Source organism: Photinus pyralis, unplaced genomic scaffold (genome assembly GCF_008802855.1).
Source record: "Photinus pyralis isolate 1611_PpyrPB1 unplaced genomic scaffold, Ppyr1.3 Ppyr1.4_LG10, whole genome shotgun sequence".
In the NCBI taxonomy this organism is placed as follows: domain Eukaryota; kingdom Metazoa; phylum Arthropoda; class Insecta; order Coleoptera; family Lampyridae; genus Photinus; species Photinus pyralis.
The window spans coordinates 1,175,753-1,182,612 of record NW_022170250.1 but is presented as its reverse complement, the minus strand read 5'-3'; the positions used below and the strand labels follow the sequence as shown (position 1 = coordinate 1,182,612).

The 6,860-nt window shown below is 42.0% G+C and overlaps 1 long non-coding RNA gene across 1 annotated transcript; it reads right to left on the bottom strand.

Annotated features, from left to right (window-relative positions):
- Positions 1–2,193: 2,193 nt before the first annotated feature.
- LOC116161977 lies at positions 2,194–3,202 on the bottom strand. Its single transcript, XR_004143459.1, has 2 exons — positions 2,942–3,202; positions 2,194–2,870 (listed from the first exon to the last, which is right to left on the bottom strand). It is a non-coding gene; the product is annotated as an uncharacterized LOC116161977 (long non-coding RNA).
- Between the last annotated feature and the right edge of the window lie 3,658 nt (positions 3,203–6,860).

The following is a 6,860-nucleotide window of genomic DNA, read 5'->3' as shown; positions in this document are numbered from 1 at the left end:
CTGCAAAGACATCCAAGGTTTTTTTTGTGATGTCAAATTACATTTTCAAGGGCATCCAAAGTCAATGACCTCCATTTCTTTTTGGGTCAAACGTATTTGCAAGGTCTTCATCACAGTTAATGAGCCCAATTTTTGTGGCGTCAAACTATACATATTCAAGGTCACTCAATGCCAATAAACCCTAATTTTTAGTGTCAAATTACATTTTCCAGGTCATACAAGGTGAATGACCACATTTAATTTTGTAAGTGCCAAAGTATGTAGTAACCAAAACCCCTTAGTACATACTTACCCTACACATTTCAAGAAATGACTAATAGGGCCATGTCGGGTAAGATTTGATGATACTTCTCCACCAGTTTTAGTGGTCACTCTGTAGATGATCACCCGGTATCGAGAAGCATTATAAAAATTGGGCGCTTCGTTACTAAGATTGTTGTCCGAAAGTATTTAGGAGTTGATGGTAATTGATTTAATTTCTAGAGTTGTGCGTCAGCCGCCGCTACCGTAAATAACGCTGCAGTTAATCTGCCGTTTGCAACCGTTCCCATAGTGATATTTAAATTGTTTTTACAGCCGCCCAAAGCTTTCTTGCCAGGAAAGAAGAGAGAGAATCAATCCTATTCCGTTTTCGTTCCGTTAATTACCCATTAATCGTATTTTAATTTTCTAATAGTATACGAAAATCAGGATTAAACCATAGCGTAAGGAAAATATCAACGCGATAAAAGATTACGCCTGCTGACCTCATACTCCAAGGAACAAAAGAGCATTACTGGACTGCCGAATTTGGAGATTTCATTCCGACTATTTGGATAAGTATAATTAACCGTAACTATAGTCGAATGGGTTGCAGTAACAGCCTACGATTAAGTGGAGATTACATCCGTTAGGTGCGCCCTTAAAAAACGTGAATGTTGACACCGTCCTGTATTTTTGAGATGTCTGGGAAGGGCGTAATTAATTAAAGAAGATGTCATTTTTAGATGTAGATAATCCATAGCATAGCCGAACTTTAACAAGATAGACGATTAATTTAGAGGGGATCTATTTCCTTACAATTTCAAACCGGAATATCTCGAGAACGGTGCCTCGTAGATATGCCTTCCGACCCCTCGTTGGAAAGGTCTCGACCAGCGCTATCGATTGGCGCTGTCAAAATTGCAGTCGATTTTTGGTAATAAAGGAAGGTATAACACTGCCTTTTTTTGGCCCGAAAAAAAAATTGTCTCAGATCGACCCGGAAAAAAATATTTTCTTATAGAATGTGGCCTGTAGAATCCATAATTTCAAACAGTTCCAAGATCTGGCTACTAGATCTTAAGTTACAGCCCTTTGAATTTTTTGCCGAAATTGGTTTTTTGCCCATAACTTTTGATTGAGACGTCTAATCGAAAAAGTACGAATCGTTTTGGATTCGACGCACCAAAATTAATAAGAAAAAGTTTTTTCCCAAGAAATTTTGGTGCAGTCGATTTTTGGAAAAAAGGAAGGTTATACACTGCCTTTTTTTGCCCCGAAAAAAAAATTGTCTCAGATCGACCCGGAAAAAATGTTCTCTTATACAATGTGGCCTGTAGAATTCATAATTTTAAACAGTTCCAAGATTGGACTACTAGATCAAAAGTTACAACCCTATATATATATTACCACAATAGGCCTTGTAGGCCCTTGGCTTGGTGGACAATTGATGCCCATTTATTATTATTATTATTATATCCTGATGGTCTGAGTACTCTCCAACTGATATATAACTTAGATTTATGGGAGCGGAATATGGGCGTAATTTAAATTTAAAAAATTGACCATTTTTCCCCCTGCTTTAAGAGACATTGTTAGATCCTGGTGTGCATACCACTAACTACTAACAATAACGGAATATAAGCAGGTGGATGGTGTGTAATTAACTACCAATTACAAATTTATTTCCTTCCCCTGCTAGATATTAGATCCTACTGTGAGTACTCCAACTGATACAGCTTTAAGGGTACGGAAGATGAGCAGAATATAAGAAGGTGGATGATGTATAGTTACAACTTCTCCTCTCATTCACAAATTACATCCCCGATCCTGCTAGCTCTAAGGCAACTTAATAGAACATTGCACCGAATGACTCGAGGAATTCATTAGGACATTTACAATTAGTCCTGCTACTCTGAGCAAGACACGGCAGAGAGAATAACAAAAGGTAGGTACAACAGTAAGTGCTAATTTAATGCTTTGGTATCTCTTCCTCGTCTACTGTCTCAAAAATACAGCATTTCGCAGATGACTTTATATGGTGAACATTCAGAATTGAAGGAGTAATACTAAGCACTTAATTAGTAGCACAATTTGTTTCTAAACAATTGTTCTGCTAGCATGAGCGATGTCTCTAGTATATTACAACAGGCTATACGTCTCATTTTCTCTAATTACGTATGAGGTCGCTCTCAAAACTACCACATAACTACTTAGATAATAAAAGAAGAAGTTTATCCAACTACTCTAAGAACTAGCAACTTTCAACCCGGACCGACAGTCCGAATATTTAAACAAATTAGCCATGCTCTACGAAAACGTTGCGAGTTCTTAAGCTTGACACTTATGCTCAGTCACCCCGGCCGGCCAAGCGATTTTCACAACTCTCATCGGCCGCCTGTACGTGTACAGTGAAAACTGACCGTGCAGTCTTTGTCTTTTCGACCGAAATCGTCCGGCGAACTGAACGTGAGTGTTGACACTAAGATTATAATAGTTTATAAAACGTTGAATTATTGCGATCTCGGCTACGCTCCAATTAGACTTCTTTGGGCCACCTTCCAACCATCCCGCTGTCAATTTTACGTTTGTAGAAGCCGTTGCGAAACTCTGGCCGTCAAAGCGAGCATCTACGACAAACAAAGTTGTAAACTAAAACCCGTCGGATAAGGTAGCGAGATGTACGAATAAAGCGACAAACCTTTGTAGTGTTATCTTCATGCTCGAGCGGCCAATCTCAAGTTGTAGAAGCGAATGTAATCCTCGGAACCACTGGCAATCTCCGATGAAGTTTCCCCGTTCTTAAGACGTAAGATGTGCGATACAGTTCCCAAATTGACTGAATGTAACCACTTTTATATTATTAATAATGATTTTCTTTGTTTAAAGCCTTTCAATCATCAATAATAATTAGTTTTTATTTAAATTAAATTTGAGAGATTTAAAAAAAAATTAGGTTAGGACAACATTCAATGCTATTGGAACTACCACGAGTAAGTTTGAACTACTTCACCCAGCAATGTTTTGGGACACTTGTGGCACTGTATATAATGTATTGTGTGAGTCCAGTTGCCACTGAATTTTTCGTCTGGTCCTGCAGCTTTAAATGGGTTGAAAGCGTTCACCTCCCATCTCAAAGATCCCTCGGGAAACACTTTAGTTTCCAGTCGATCGGCCTTACACTGACCCCCTATTAGGTGGGTTCGAAATGACGTAGTCTCTAGAGCTTGGAAAGTGTGTTTTCAGTAGACATGCGAGAGCCATATCTGCCACATGAAAGCTTAAGTGTCCCCATTTTACGCCCCCCCGGGTCTTTCAAAGGGATCTTACAAAGTTTTTAAGAAGACCCCCCATGTTTTCCCACAGAAGATCCTCCATGATCCTCGCTTAAGCCCTTATACCTGCGCCGAGCTATCGTGAGATCTTCCCAGCCCGTAGGCAGCCTCGTCCAAATGGTGTCTAAGGTCTGAGTTCCACCAAGGTGTACTCTTCGTCCCTCAAAGGATCCAGAGTTTACAACTGATCTCGTATGACGCTTTTACTAATGCGACCGCCCCCTCCATCTGGCCTATCTTCCGAGCAAGCCCCAGTCAGTATGGATCGAAGTTCTGAAACCTACAGAGGGTTCGTAGTGGGACGCCGGCCATCATCTTGGATATTCTAGAGACGAGAGGGGCGTTCCTTTCCAACTGGTCCAAGATCCACTGGTCCTCGCATTCGACCACAATGGCACTGGGTGGACTTCAATGGAACCCGGAATGCGGTCTCACCTGGGCAGAGCCGCTTGCCCAGGGCACAGTATAAAGAAGTATTAAGTCAGAGGTTGCTCGTTATTCGAGGGGCATCGTTATCGACACCCATAGTTCCATATGCAAAATAAACTTACAGAAAGGGGCAAAGATGCGAGGAGATGCCGGAGTTGAAAATGGAGGAGTGCCGAAATGTCTAAGGACAGGAGAAATTAAGAGAAGAAGAAGAAAGGAAATGCAGGTTTTGTGGAGAGAAAGAGGAAAATAGGTACCTATGTACCTACGGATCCTCTGATGATATGGGCATGTAACGAGGGTGAAAGATCAAAGATCAAGAGGTAGCAGAAAAGAGATACTAGACGAAAGGGGAAGTGGAGAAAAATACGAATAAAGTAGTAGGAAAAAGGAAACAAATGTAGAACATTTGATGTACATGTAATTCAATTCAATGTAAAAACACGAAATGGCATAAGTAAATGAAAGATTGATTGATTGAACTATCACGCTCATTTCGCCATTCCCAACCACCACCCCTACCAAGACCGCAAAGCACTTTTTTTCAGGGACCCAGCCCCGCCCACTCCCGACCCACCAATTCAAATAGGTACCTAATCAACAGGGCGTGCTCAACGTGAAGTAAATGCCACTTTCTCTCGAGTTGGAGGTGCGAGGGGCGGCCTAAGCGGCACGATCGTTTGCCGGTGATGACTTTAAGCCACCAGCGGAAACGGCCCTTCCAGTGAAAAGGTCACAGGCTGGAAACCAGCGCTAACCGCTAAGGAACATGAACCCCTAATGGTCACCACAAAAGCCATGGCGGCCAAAAATACAGAATTTAGCCTTGCAAGCTGAGATCGCATACGTTAGTGGCAGCGTATAACCAATCGTCTTGGAATCCACACTGCCAAAACAGCTCCAAGACTCCACTCATAGAAATCATCAAACATCAGTCAAGTTCTACAACCTGGGAAAGATCACTGTGAGAGCGTTCTCGGGGTCCTTAGTGAAGTTCCACGGACACTATGACCAACTTCGGTCGTGTAGTTATCCAAACGCTACACAGCAACTCACCGCAGTGCACGTTCAAGGTTAAAGTTACCGATCTACCCTTAGAAATCGTCGTGGCCAACAACCCAACCTCCTCAGAACGAGATGTCGCCATTTAACGACTACCATATGGGCCAACCGCTCGCGGACAAGGCGAAAAACGTAGCTTTCACCAGCAACTTCCAGAAGTTAACCGTAGAAATTGAGTCGTCTAGTACGATTTGGGAGTAACTTTGGACAAAGATTTCACCTTCACGAACGTATGCCCATGCCAATACAAATTATTTAAGGTGGGCAGCTGCCCAACCTTACAACATACCGTGTATACGCCTCTGCTCCGAGTTTGCAAAAGTACCTAGAAGTAAAGCGATGGGCTTCCCACTGGAAATTCATTACAAATAAACAACTAAAACGAAGTCTGCAACGTAAAAATCAGCCGCAGAAAATGTAACGGAAAGTAGTTCCAATGCACGAAAATTTGAATGCGCGCCCTTTTACCACTCCCTCTATCACATCTTCATCGGTAGAATCGAAGTGCCGGTGCCGCGCTCAAAGCTCGTGAAAAACTGCAGCGTGCCTGATGGCTTGTAAAAGGAAAATTCGCGTTTCCGAGTGATTGTCACGGTGAAAAGCTTCAATAAATCGATTCGTTGCGATGAAATAGATCGATTGTGTCAATATTGGCCGTGCATCAGTGCCGATCGATGGAAAAGGGCTGTTGCATCCACCCCGCACGCAGATAGCAAGGTAAGTTTTTTACGTTAATCCCGACTTTTGCATGTGTTTTAAGTCGAAATATTGCATGTACAGTGCCAATCCTACAATATTTTCGATTAAAAGGGGTTGCTAACCAAAAAGGGTCGGGCGCAAGGGTGGCTGCGATAACGACTTGGTGCCGTTTTTCCCTTTATTTGCATGATCAATCGCCCAATTTACGGTGTCCCGTTGATATTGTGGACATCTACAGCAAAATTTGAAGCCAATTTTACAACGGCGTCTTATCAGGACCGCGGGGATGGAAGCATCCATTATACAAAATGGCCCCCATTACCTATTCAGTTGCTCTGTCTGATATTCAATCCATCCGGAAAATGTAGTCGCTTGTGACAATCGCCCTTAGTGCCGTTTTTAAAGTTGTGCAAATTCGGGTACCCGTAATTAGGGGCGGATTTAGCAAAATTTGCGGGCCCCCTCCTTCGTATAATCGGTGCCGTTAATTCATGCTATGAAGCTGCCTGCACTTGAAATATTCCAGTTGTGAAGATTGTACTTGGAGGAAAATGGAGACAAGGTAAGAATTTTCAACTTTTAAAACCGCCACCATAAGTAGGTCACGACACCTTCCTGTAATGTTCTATGAAGAACGGCAATAATTTGCTTGAACCCCATAGCACTTTCTGTACGTCTGTCTGTAGGTATACTTAAATGACGTGATCACTAAATTGACAAAGGGCAGGGGCTCTTTTTCTAGGTTTTTAAATAAAAAATTGTAGGGCCCAAACACTTAAGCCAAGGCCTTTGATTGTGACAAAGGGCCGTTGAATACGCGCACTTTTTTCTAGGTTTCTTTTAAAAAAATGGTAGCACAAAACCACTTAAGCCTAGACCTTTGTTTATGACAAAGGGCGGTTGAATTCCAGTAGTTTTCTCTAGGATTCTTTATCAAAAATGGTAATGCCCAAACACTTAAACCCAGCCCTTTGATTTTCTCAAAGGGCGTATGAATTCGAACACCATTTTCGAGGTTTTTGACTAAAAAAAATTGCAGGGTCTAAACACTTAAGCCAAGCCCTTTGATTTTTTCAAAGGGCGGATGAATTCAAG